The sequence below is a fragment of the Octodon degus genome, unplaced genomic scaffold, assembly GCF_000260255.1.
Source record: "Octodon degus isolate 3935 unplaced genomic scaffold, OctDeg1.0 scaffold00142, whole genome shotgun sequence".
Lineage (NCBI taxonomy): Eukaryota > Metazoa > Chordata > Mammalia > Rodentia > Octodontidae > Octodon > Octodon degus.
Window position 1 is genome coordinate 2,192,765 of NW_004524718.1, and position 13,939 is coordinate 2,206,703.

The 13,939-nt window shown below is 35.6% G+C and overlaps 1 protein-coding gene across 1 annotated transcript in view; it reads left to right on the forward strand.

The window, feature by feature from the left end:
- Positions 1-258: 258 nt before the first annotated feature.
- Positions 259-13,939, forward strand: part of Ndst4 (N-deacetylase and N-sulfotransferase 4) — a 358,303-nt gene continuing 344,622 nt past the window's right edge. Inside the window, exon 1 of the mRNA XM_004641792.1 lies at positions 259-669. The gene's annotated coding sequence lies outside the window, so the exon portion shown is untranslated. The remainder of the gene's footprint in view (positions 670-13,939) is intronic.

Here is a 13,939-nt window from a genome sequence, read left to right on the forward strand (position 1 = left end):
AATCCTCCAGGAGCATCCGATTCCTCAGCCGGTGCGAGAGAAGAGGGACGCAGCCCAGGCTGAACTGGCTTCTGCTGGAGCGAATTCATGTGCAACATCCCCGGCCCGGATGACATCACGGCAGCTCTAGGTCCTTGAAAGTCTTGAGGATGATTAGCTGCAGGAATTGGCCGTTTCTGCCAATCATAACCCGGCAGAGCTGCCTTTATAGTTCTGGAGACAGGAGGGAAAGGGAGGGAGGGAAAGAGACTCCTGCTCCACAGCAGCACGGGCAGGAGCAGGCAGAGCAGAGCAGCTGGCACGCCGGTGATTAAAGAGTTCTCGCAGCCTTTCTGCTGTACCCGGGCTGCTCCCTGGTGTAATGCTCGTGGCCAAGAAGGAAGCTGCATTTTAACGGTGTGCTGAACAGAGGTTTGAATCATTCCAGCTGGCTGCTTGTTTTGAAAAGGACAATGTGTGTATAAATAAAAAGACTCTGCTGGAAGAGTTCAGACACTAAGACTGGAGCTCAAAAGCGCTCTCGGAATATTGTTGGGGCAGATTGCGTGAACTGAAAGCTCCTTCTAATTAACCTGGAGCCAAGTGAGCCTGAATATCGGATTTGTCATTTTCTAACTCGGGATAAATTCAAGTTAGAAAAGAAAAAAATAAAATAAAGTGCTTCTCTAGGTAAGTTACGTCTTAATTTGCTGAAATTGAGGTGTGTACAATAAATGGAAATACGTTGCTTAGCTACCTAAACAAGTTGAACACAATAAAGTTTTATTTGTGAAAGATTTACATGAAAGCAGATATTTTTAAACTAAATTCAATCTTGCTTTAAGGCATGTAAGTACTAACCTGTCATTACGTTTTGTGGAAGTTATGTTTGTACTATAGATGGAATTGACAGTCCTGCCTAAAAAACAGGTAGAACTTAAAGTATTTTGCACAGCCAGAATATTTTCACAGAGAAAAAAAAAAAAACCTCACTTGATTAATATTTTAGGCTGTTCGTGTTTAAATTGCCAATTTTACAAACTCAGCATGCAGTGCTAAGTGTGGTGCTATAGATGTTTAAGGAGAATGTGGCATTCAAAATACCTAAGATGAGAACGCCTCTCCTCAGAACCTGAGATTTACGGGCAGGCTGTCCTCTAATGCTCTGTTTTAGAGAAACAGCTGTCACACACATTTGAAATTGTATGATAGAGTCATAAATTGCTTATAAAGAAATAGATACTCTCAACACAGATCCTATAAAGAAAAATAAATTCTTACAATAATATATGTCCAATGCCATAAACGTAGATTTCCAGAAGGGTTGAAACTGTGATGTGATAGGAAATACCTGTGTATACAGCCACTTTCCTCAGGCAAAAAGAAGTTGGAAAGTGAGAAACTGTTATTTCAATGCAGTTTTAATCATCCATTTCAATAGCGTATCAGGGGAAGTTAAATACAAGGATGCCTAAGCCTTATTTTACTTGAAATTTGTCCTCGTTAATAAGACAGTACTTTCACTGTTGCTGTAATGATATGCTGAGAGGATTCTCTGTTGTCTTTATTAGGATGAGTTATGCTGTGCATTTTCATATAGCTCTCAGAAAAGTTTCAACAGTTTATTATATGTCTTCCAAACTCACTTTTTCTATATTGTACAAGACTTTCTCTTAGAATATTTTACTTAACTCAAAATCATAAATGTTTTAAAGTATATAGAGCATCAATATTGGTCTGTTTCTATGACTAAGAAAGATTTTAGTTATCTAAATTTCTATTAACTTTATAAAGTCCTTCGAGATTCTTTGTAGCAGAAAGAAACTGATGAAGACAAGTTACTGTAATTAGTTGAATTTCATCACAACTAGGAGACGATGCATTTTTTGTAAAAATATTTAAAAGATTTCTTTCAATATCAAAAGACTATATCTCTTTTATTAAAAGTATGCCATTTCACAATATCCAGATACAAAGGAAGTATTACACTGGCCATGATTTTTCATGAAGTAGGTACATGTACAGCATATAAAGTCTACTGTCCAGAAAAGTCTGTCTTTGGCAGGAATGCATAGAAGAATAAATAAGAAGCAGGATGTGCTTGGTATTTATGTTTTTCTCCATAGAGAAATGGGATTTTTAAAGCATATGAGTATTTTCATTTTTTAAACAAAGAATATTCTGAGTACTTAATGATTAATATTGCTTAGCATTTACATTGATAGATGTCAAAAATAAACTAATGGGGAAGGTTTTTGGAAATAGAAAATCAAGACTAACTGTCCCTTTTAACTCTGAATGGCAACTGGTCACCACTAAGACTGAAGCATCGAAACCCTTTGAGAAAATTTCAATGTGTAGGACTCATTAATTACATAGTGTGAAAGCCAGACAAAAAGGGAAAATGTAGATATAATTTAGAAAGTCAGACATGGACTTTGATGAAAAGTACAACTTTATGATAATTTTCTTAGACTTTCTTTTTAGTAAATTAGTATGGAATATATCTAAATATAGATATAAAATCATATTATCATATTTTTGAAATTTTATCTTTCATAAAATAGAAATGCATGTTCCTATATACTCAGAAAACAACAAAATTTAAATTTATCTGAATATTAAAACTGCTATATCTGTTCTATACCTATTATTCTTTCAAAACAGTGTACATTAATTAGATTTTTCTAAAAAATGTTCCTTAATTCAATCCCAAACCAATGTTAGTTCTTAAAAATGCTGATTAGATGTTAAAATCCATACAGTAGCTATGTCTAAGAGATCTAATGTATGTGTAATCCCCTTGTTCTTTCTGTTTGAGCAGAAAGAGAGCCTTTGATAAGAAAATACAAAGATCAAACTTTTTGTGTTTCATTTAGTAGCAACCACTCAGGGAAAACAAGAAAGCATTTAGCATGCTGGGTTCAAACTAGAAGATTCTGGCTGATGTTGCCTTCCCAGATTTGGAAAGCAGCTGGGAAAACTTATAAAACAAAGCTCGAATGTCAACCTTGGCTAAAAGTTGAGGCCAAGAAACTGTGCATTAAGAAGGCTAATTCTTTGTGGGCTAAAAATCTCTGATAATATGTTATTGTTTAAGTGGAAACTGGTGTTACTCTTTATATGAAACAAGCCATGGAATGCTTAAAGAACAGATGCATTTTCTGACTACAGTAGAATTTTTAAGGTAATAAAGCTTTTGTCTTTATTAGTGGAGTCTAATGCAAATATATAAATAAACTAGCAGAAAGACCTATAGAATCAATATGTACTCAGAAGAAATTGATAAGATGCATCATGACTTATTTTTCCCAGAGAGACCTCAAGTACCACATGTGGATAGGTGTGCAAGAGGAGAAGTGTGAAGCTTTTCCTGCAGCCATTGACCTGGTAAAATGGTCAGTAGGGGAAACATTGTAAGCACTGTTGCCATGTATAGCTTGTGAAGCCAGGCAACACAAGGGAAGGTAAACTCAAATTCATTATGAATTCAAAGTGACTGGGAAAAATAAGTCATGATGTCTGTTGATTTATTTTAAGTTCAGAAAGTGAGAGAAATGGGTCAGGTGGCAGACAATTCTCCTGTCCCTAAGCCATCGTGATGCAACCATCAGCCAGCCTTTTCTCTAACACTTCAGAAAACTTTCAGCTTTGCTGCTGCACAGTGTTAAACACACTCTTCCTTTCAGTTATTTTCAGCAAGCTCCTGCAGTTAGAGGTGTCACTGGCAATACAGCACTCATAAACACACAGCCTTACTGCCAAGCTTTCTTTATCTCAGTTTTCTAAGGAATGCTATCATGTTCTAGAGCTGATAAATCCAAACTTTAAAAAATCAATATAGAATTGATAATACAATTCATAAATGTCTAAAATAGCCCTGTTCACTCAAAAATGGTATTGGGTGTTCCTAGACAAACAGATTTGTTTTGAAATGCAAATGATAACATATTCTCCTTTTTCATTTGGCGAAGTGCAGATATAACTCTCACCATGAGTAGCCATCTAATTCAGACCACAAAATAAATGACAGCAAATTAACCTAAATAATGACAAACTAAATAATGACTTCCAGTGACTCTTTCAAATAATATATACTGCCAGCCAGAGTCCTGAGAGGGGACACAGGTAATTTAAGACAAAACTAGACACATGCTAAAATGACCGTGACCAGGCAGGGACAACCCAGCATGGTCTGTGTCTTTATTTATATATAGTAAAAGGTGTGAGGGAGGATCCCATGTCCAGGCTGAGAACGCAAGATGTCAATGTTTTGCTGAGAACCCTGAAAATGGAATGTTCTCAGAGCTCTGCGTGCTCTAGTCAACAAGGAGGAGCCCCACGGTCAGACACCTGCCGGACCAGCCCTGCGCTAGCCCCAACGACCTGTCTCCAGGGCTCACCTCTGGTGTTCTGTGTTCTCAGGGCTGGCCTTGTACTAGTCCTCAACATATATATTTTTCAAATTAGATGCTTAACATATTAGATACTTAACATATTTTTATGGACAATAAATTTGAATTGTGATCAATAGATTGAAATCAAAGAAATATCTGAGAAACATAAAGGGTTAAAAGTGAAAACAGCTGAATATTGCAAAATGTAACTTGTCATGCTCAGCTTATTTGGAAAGCCAAATTCTCATTTGTAAGAAGTAGAATTAAGACAAGTAAACCTAATCCCTGTTTTCATTTTCTTTAAAGTTACTAATGTAAATATCAGAAGAGTCCAACATCAAGAAACTCTGCATTAAGAATGAAACACATTCTTTCTCTCTCTTTGACTACAACCACATACAACTTCAAAGTCAGCTGGACAGGTTTAATAGGTTTAAGCAAAATATAAATGTAGGAATGCTTCTTAAGTCTTTTTTCACTCACTTCTTTTGTTCTTTTTTTCTCTTCCTCTCTCTTCTCTTACTTTTCTCCATATTTTAATTATTCTCTCTCTCAATCTGTTTATTCCTCTGTCATTCTTTATCCTTGTGTGCTTCTACTTCCCCTTTTCTTTTCACCTTTCTTTCTTCCCATACTCCTTTCCTCTCTTCTTATTTACTCCTTTTTTCTTTCCTCCCCTCTCTCCCTCCTTCCTTTTCTCTACCCATGATTACACATCAGCATGAATGGCCTCCTCTACAATGGTGAGCAAACCACTTTTGCTTAATATGGCAGTACTTGTTCTTTAGCAACCTTCTTCAAATGAAGAGTAAGTGGGGGAAATAAATGAGGGAAATGGACAGAAATAAAAGAACAGAAGAGAGGGTGAGAAATTCACATTACAGAAAGAGTAAAGTCACTCTGAACATAGGTGCTGATTTCCCGCCTTTGAAGTCTTATTTAATTTATTAAGTTAATTCATTATGCTCTTTTACCCCTTTGTTTGTACTCTCCCTTCATTCTCAGTGGCATCTTTTTCATGCAGCAAGTGCAGCTGAGATACAAAAATAAAATAATAATGTAAATAGTTCTTAACACTTGTATTTTAAATTCCCACAAATCATTTTTATAGTTAGTATTTTAAACATAATAACATTCATATGCAGTCCAAAGGCCAACTGCCATGCTAATGGAAGAAAAAGAAAAAAGGAAAGCTATTTTGCACATTTAGATGCCTTGGCTTGACTCCATTCCTGAATCAGAAATTCAATTGTAGATTGCTGATCCACAGAATTTGTCATATTTCATCAGACATCTCAAAAGAGTTCTTCTTCTTGATGCACTGCATAGTCTTTCACGCCTACATAAAAGTCATTTAAACCTCAGACATAAATATAGCAACACTAAAGATTAATACAAGAAAAGAAACAGATGCAGAGATGCATATGCTCCTATAAATGCATATAAAAGTCCTAATTCTATCCATTACTCTAGACTTCAAGTGAATACTTAGAATAAGAGCTCAAATTTTACTTGATTCTCAACCAATCGCTCACTTATCTTTATGTCAATCCAGCTGATATTTCAGATTCTATACAAAGTAAAGCGAAGCACATGAAATCAATTGCAAGTTATACTTAATAATTTATGGGATGTACGATGGTGCTTAATATCTCAGTTTGTAAAGATGCTTTCTATGGAATAAGGCATTTTCTTAATAATCACAGAATAATGCTAACATTGATCAATTGATGCTGAGCTGGATTCAAGATTTAAATTACTCTGTTCTTCGGTCTGGACACATCCTTCACTGCAAAAGAGAAAATAGCTTTTATTTTTGCTTCATCTTTATAGTGACCATGACAATAGGTATTATTTTCTATTATTTTTAATATGCACTACACATAATTTGAATGTAGAAGGAAAAGCAAAATAGTTCTTAGGAAGCTTATCTTGTCGGTTGTGGAAACACACAGTAAATAAATGTATGGCCAGTGATAAAGGCTCTGAGTATTCTGAAGGTGAGTAAATTAGGTAGTGAGCTAAAGTGTGAAAGTGGAAGGTACAGAGACAGTCAGGGACCTCTTTTCTAACAGATTGTCACTCTGGAAATCTCTTTAGAGTTCCATGTCAAATTGAACATTGTTATCTTATCGAAAAACATGGCAGTGGTTTCTCATAGTATGTAAGCCAACAGGCTGAATTTTGGCTCTGTGTACTGATTAATCTTCACACTTTTCTGAAGTTGTTTGGTGGAGTTTAAGATATGGAAGACAATTTCATGTTACTTTCCTGGAAAAATGGAAGCACCAGTTTGAAAATATTTAATTTGAAATTTTACTTCTACTCTTCACAGTTGTAAGCATCTATAACTAATAAGACAATAAAGCATATCAAGTTATTTTCTTTCCTATGTCCTGAAAACCAGTAGGTCTGTATTGGTGTGAGTAAAGTGGTAAAGGAGCTAGTTCCCACTCTCAGCATCATAAATTGATGGGAATAAGCAGTATTGCAAAAGATCACTCAGTTGGCAGAAATGATAAGTGTAATGTAACAGAACAAAATTCAGAAAGATATATATATATATATATTTTATATGTATTATAACTTGGAATATATATATTCCAAGTGGAATATATATATTCCTGCTCTATTCCACACCTACCGGTGCTAGTACAGTACTCAAAGCCTTCCCTCTTAATATACTCACTGTGTGCACGTGCATGTGTGTGTGTGTGTCCTAGTGTTAAAATCAAAGGAATAGTTGTCAGTGATCCTGGTTTATACAGAACTGACATCATTTGGTCTACCCATTTGGTCTCAGGTTCCTAATGTCTCCTAGGAAGAATGATCTCCTCTGACGCCCGATTCCAGGAGGTGGACCAGGTGTCCTGCTCTATTCCACACCTACCGGTGCTAGTACAGTACTCAAAGCCTTCCCTCTTAATATACTCACTGTGTGCACGTGCATGTGTGTGTGTGTGTGTGTGTGTGTGTGTCTGTGTGTCTGTGTGTCTGTGTGTGTGAATGCTCACAGACTCTTTGAACCAAGATGTTTGATGGCATGAATCGAACACTGCTTAGCCAACAGGAGGCAAAGATTTAATTGTGGGAAAATAAGGACACATCTTTGAGCCATGCCATGTAATCAAAATTTAAAGACCAGTTATATTGAAATAAAAAAAGAATACAAAGGACCTGTATAGATGTGTTTGATTGGAGGAGTTCTTTTGTTTTATTTTGCTTCATTTTATTTAATGTATTTGGTAGAGGGTCTCGCTACACAGCTTGCACTCATAGTGATCCTCCTGTTTTCAGCCTCCTCAGCACTGGGTTTACAGGCTTGTGCCACCGGCCCTCATCTAGGTGGCTGGCTCAGTGTACCCAGGTTTGGGGCCATTGTGGCTGTGGTGCCAGGAATCTAACTTCAGTCCTTGTGCTTGCCTAAGCAGGCAATGAGCTATCTTGCTAGCACTGGTGGTTTAGTTAATGAATGAGGAATCTATGTGGTTTTCTAGGATTTGAACAGACTAAAATGTGAAGGACATTGGAAAGTCGTTTCTATGCAATATTGGTAGAAAAAATTGGACGTGTTGGACTTGCTGTCAGTCAGAGCAACCAACACAAGTTGGGATGCTACCTGTCTAGAATCTTCTGAATAAGAGCTCCTTCTTTTATATGAGGTAAATAACAGCTAGCAAGGTTGCTTGTTGTTTTTCTTCTTGTGAGAAGGGTGGGTAAAGGATCAGAGTGACTTCTCTGCCCCTTGACATCTGCTCTATCACTTGGTTAGAAGACAGGTCAACTAATTATGGAACAATTGGACAAAATTACATAGCAGATAAGTAGTGTACAACATGCAGTTGAGGAACAAAAATAATGTTTTTACAAAAGAAGTATTTATACAATGTACTTTATAGCAAAAGTTGAAATAATAAGTTGCTTAAATATGTGAAGGTTTGATTTAGAATATTAAATGTATTATTTTTCTGTTCTTTGGAAATATTATAATACAGATGATGTCAGAGGCATGAACAAGAAGGATAATTCTAATTTCTGTAAATTTCTGCTAAGATATCTTGAAATTATTTGGATTCACTGAGAATTATAAACGCTATTACCAAATAGATGTGGACATGTAAACACACATATTGCTTCAGAGGAGATGGTATTGTGGTAAAATTGGATTCCATTAGGTTTGAACTATAAGTAGCTTTGCCCTCAGCTGTGGTATAACTTTGAGGAAGCTAATTATCTTTTGTCTGCCTCAGGCTTTTGAACTGCAAATGGGGTAATAACACCTACTTCTTCAAATTGGTAGGATGTATGAATGGACAGGAAATACAAAGCTTCTGGTACAGCAATGGAAACACGAGAGATTACATTAAGAGAGAGTAAGGTTTTACTTATACACATTAGCACTCTGATTTCTTCTGCATTATTAGTTGGTTTACATTATTTTACCAGCTTAAAGTAACCCCTGAATGGTAAAGGTGTCTTACTTCTATCCTTCCCAAACTACCCCTCACTTGGAAATAATGAGCTACATCAACTTTTGGCATTGGAATTTCAATGTCAGTAGCATTAAATCTAATGGAAAGGATCAAAACTCATGGATCAACATTCTGATTTAGTTCACTATGATCTTGAAAATTAAGCAACACCCAGACATCAAAAAGAAACCAAACCATCAACCAGAGGAAAAGTCTATTTTAATAAAAAGTCATTAATAATTTGTCTTGATTTTCTGGTATGCTGGGCTCGGGGTAGTGGGGGGAAATAAGAAAAAGAAAAAAGTCAGAGATTCAGAAACTGGAACTGGAAAAGACAAATGTGAATGTTCCTTAGTTGATCTGATCTTCAAGTCACTTGCTGAATCAAAGTATTCGGTGACAGAGCATTCATGTGAAAGTCTATTCACTTGCTCTACTGGCACAACGTGAATCCATTAGACTCCTTCCTACCTCTTACCTCTCAGGCCAGTAATCTCTTTCACAAAACATTAGAGGCCCCTGAAAAGGGTTCCAATCTTCTCTCTAGGTGGCACAGTGGAAGAGGAAAGAAAGAGCAACAGTAAAATATAGAGGGGTGAATGGCAGGGATCTGAGACAAACAGCTACTCTCTAGGAACAAAAGGCCACCCACCAGACACCCAGAATTTTAGTATTTATTGATCACATCTAAATCAAGGACAAGTGAAGGGCAGTGGGTGTTTCTGGAAATGGTAATGGTGACTCTGGTGTGCTAAGAAGAAGAACAAAGTATTCTTCCAAAGATAAGAATGAGACAGGGAGCAGTAAGGAAACTGTAGTTTTCCCAGGTGCCCTGTGAGTGCCGTAGCAGTCATTACCCCCAGAGATCCAGTTGTGACCAGAAAAACAGTGGAGGTTCCACTTTCCAATCTCACTCAAGGCCAGGACAAGAACAGCCTCAGACATCCTCTACACTTAATTCATATTTACGATCCCCAACACAGACACCATTGGGAAGAAATTTAGAACTTCTTTAAATTACAGATTACTATTATTGACTTAGAGATTAAAGTGACACAAACTATATTCTGAGTTTCACCACAAAGGTGTTGTTTATATTTTAAATTGTTCTCATAATTCCTTATGCAAAACCAGATTACTCTAATGCTTCCTATTCTTTTTTCCCAAATAAATTTTAAGAAAAAATCCAATGCCTAATATTTAATTTCTTTCTTTAATTTCTGCCAAATACTCTTGCTAAATGAATTAGTGCTCAGTATTCCTTTAACACATTAATAAGGAACTTTGTACTATTTCTAAGGTTCAGTTATCAAGTACTAAAATAGGAGCATCTCAAGAGATGTTGTTTCCAGTAAGTAACAGAATGCTCGAATCACTCTTCCATGCTTTTTCAAACTTTGAGGATCTTGTTAACTGTGTTGGTCTTGAGCAGGAGGATGAAATTTCATGTAGAATATATTTACATGTGATCACCCATGTAATTTTCAGCTGAACACTAAACTTCTGTTTATTATACAGTGTCTAAAAATTAAACGAACATCAAATATGAAGCAACTAGTAAAAAATAAAGTGAAGATAAATGGAAGATGACAGTGAAGATGAATGGAGTATACCTCCTTTGATAGCAATTACTCAACTGTGTTGTATAAAAAATTAAACTAATTTGCTCTATAGTTTTTGGTTTATACCTGTAATTCCAGAAATCAGAAAGCTGAGACAGCAGGATTTCCATGATTTCATGACAAATATGGGGTACAAAGTGAGCATAGTGAATTCAAGGCCACCTTGAACTACATAGTGAGACACTGTCTCAAAGAAACAAAAAAGGCAAAATAATAATAATAAAATAAAAACATAAAAGAATTCTTTCAAAAAAGAAAGTAAAGTAAGTAAAAGATGGGTGTAGGGGTTGTAGTAACCATAAAATACATATAATACATATTCATAAAAACTCAAAAGAAAAGCTTAGCTTGTCCTATTTCAATGACATTATTTATCAATCCTGTACCAGGCAATAAAATTTCCACATCATATTTGCAGGAGCAAAGGAGGACAATGACAATAGAGGAAGAAGTTTAGAATTGATCAGAAATGTGGGTTTCTATTATCAGAAATTGGCCTCTTAATTTTTCTGAGCATTATTTTTCTACATCATCATTTGTTGGTGTTCTTTCAATAATAATGTTGACAACAGTAATGAATGCCTGTTTGGAAGCAAGATTAAAAGTGTCCAAGTTTAGTTTTCATTGCCATCAACTCTAAGCTAGGAAAAGAAGGCATTACACAAAAACTTTCATGGCTGTGAGATAATGTAATACAATTTTTTCTAGAAATTTCACCTACTAGGTAACAGACCCAAATCATGCAGTCCCCAAAAACCTGATTTTTGTCTGATCATTTATGCATTATGTATTTTAGGTGTCTCCAGGTGGGAAAGTTCGTGGTAGGAAAGTAAATATTGAAATTAATTTTAAGAGAGAGAAATATTTTATTAATTATGACACTGGCTAATTCCATTTGTAATGATAAATTATCTAAAATCAGAAAAAATAATTAAACATTTAAAAATAGCTTCTAGATGACTGTTAGTAAAACTGCAATGTGACTATGACTTTAATACTATTAATAACAAATTAAACTCACATAACAAAAGTCAATAGTATAAATTTTGATAAAATTTTATATTTAATAAAGATCAAGCAATTTCTTGAAGTTAAAGTTCAATATTTAATGTCAGGGGCTGGCAGGTACTAAATATCAGGTCTGTCCTTGGTCTAAGCACCTGCTTTGGCAAGTGTGGGGAGTGGGGTTCGATCCCCACATGCTGCACTGGCCCCGCCCCTCAGCCACACTGACCTGCGGATTGAGTCTGGGTATGGTGGTGACGCCTGTAATCTCAGCACTGGGAAGGCTGAAAACAGGAGGATCACTAAGACTGGGCTGCATAGTGAGAACTTATATCAAATACTTAAAAAAGAAGACCCTGCCTGAGATGATCCTGTCATCCTACTACACATACTGTTCTGTCATGATCTCCATACCATGGTTTCATCCCCTTTTAATTTATAATGGCAGTGCCATTGACCAGTGTTTTTCCCATTAAAAAGGCTAGCAGACATTTTCTTTTGAATATGTGACAGGATTTACAGAAATGTTAGTTTGTCTTCACATATCTTCTCTGCTTCCATAAAATCATGTATCTTCTCCACATTGTTTATCATTTTGTACTGCAACTGCCTTTTTACTCAAATATTTTACAAGAGAGGTGGCCTTTGGCCTTGAAGAGTAAAGAAAGTGCTTGCTAGTTTGAGTGCACCTCCCACTTGGTTAACATTATTCTATACAGAATGAATTACTGTAAACACCCAAAAACATTGGGCCATGTATTTTTATTTTCTAAATTCTGCCACTAAATCACAGGATTTGGGACACTTATTTAGTACCTGAAAGAACAAAACTAATTAATTTTTTAAATTTTCATTTCTTAATTAATTTTCTTAAGAAAGAAATAGCAATGAGACATTTTCAAAAAAAGCTTAGTAGGACAGTTACAATAATTAATGTATTACATATTGTTGTCTTCATAGTAGTTATTCATAGTACAGGATGTAGACATGATATCTTATCTAAACACTACTAGTACAAATCTTTTTCACATTGAACTAAGAAAAAGTAGCTGTATATCTATCCTAACTATTTTGTACATGCAGATATATATTTTTTTCACTACAAAATGGTCCTTTATTTATATCCCCCCTTTGTGTTTAGTTTTGTCAGAGATGGGTATTTCATGGCCATAAGAGCATAGTTTATCTCTCTAACAAAGAGTATGACGCATTCACCAACCTCATTTCCTTGTAAAAGGAAGGAAACCCTACTTTCAGAATATGAAGTGAGTTGATCAGTATGATAGGATATTGGAAGAAGGAGGTGGAGAGAAAAAGAGGAGAAAAAAAACATGAAATATTTGCAAGAAAGAGGAGTTATCGTGGGAGAATTCAGAGTCATAATGCATGCATTTTAGATTAGGTTTTTCATTTAGCACTACACATTTTATATTCTCCCATGTATTTGGGGTCTTGAATTATTTTTTATGCTGAATAATATGCTACTGTATAGATGGCCCTGAGCACATTCACTTGTTCACCTACTGAAGGATATCCTGTAGTTTCTAAGTGTTGTCAACTAAAAGTGAAGCTATTATAAAACATTCAGGCACAGGCTTTTGTGTGGATGTGAGATTTTATTTCATTTGATGACATAGCAAAGATTTTGATTGCTCAATAGGATTGTTTAGCATTGTTAGATTGTTTGGTTAGCTCACTGTTCTGTTCTCTTGATATGTTGCCTGTTCTTCTGCTACACCACAGTGCCTGGGTTGCTGCACCTGTAGCAGGAGTTCTGAGGTTTGCTGCCATCATCCTCTTCATTCTGCTTCAGTGCTGAGTTGACTATTGTGGAACTTTTGGTGTCTGTATGAGATTATCTTGTCTTTTCAATCTTCACTTCTATTTTCTTAAATTTTCATTTCCAGTATTATAATGAACTCTTAAATGGTCTCCTGCCTCATAATTCCCAGCATCTTCTCAAGAGACTGTTCTAAAACATAACATTGGGAGGGGATATAGCTCCATGGCCCAAGTGCCTGCCCAGCAAGCTAGGTCTTGAGTTTGATTGCTGGTACCAAAACATAAAAAATAAAATACAACATTTACCTTGTTAGTCTTCAGACTAATGTATTTCACTATTTTTCATATCTTTAAGGCAATTTATACTCAATATTTTAAACATACCATTTTCATTTTTTTGCTACCTACTTCCCATTTCAATTCAGCTTCCTACATTATTGTCCCTCGTTAACATAAGGTAACTGACTGTAGGACTCCCTAAAACCCAAATCCATAGATGTTCAAATATCTTATACAAAATGGCATAAATATTGTATATAACTCAAATCATCTGTAGATTACAACAACTAAATATAATATAAATGCCAACATAATAGCTGTTACATGTATTCGTCAGGAAATAATAGTAATAAATTTTGCTGTGCTCAGAATACACACCACTGAGCTGGAGTGATAGCTTGGT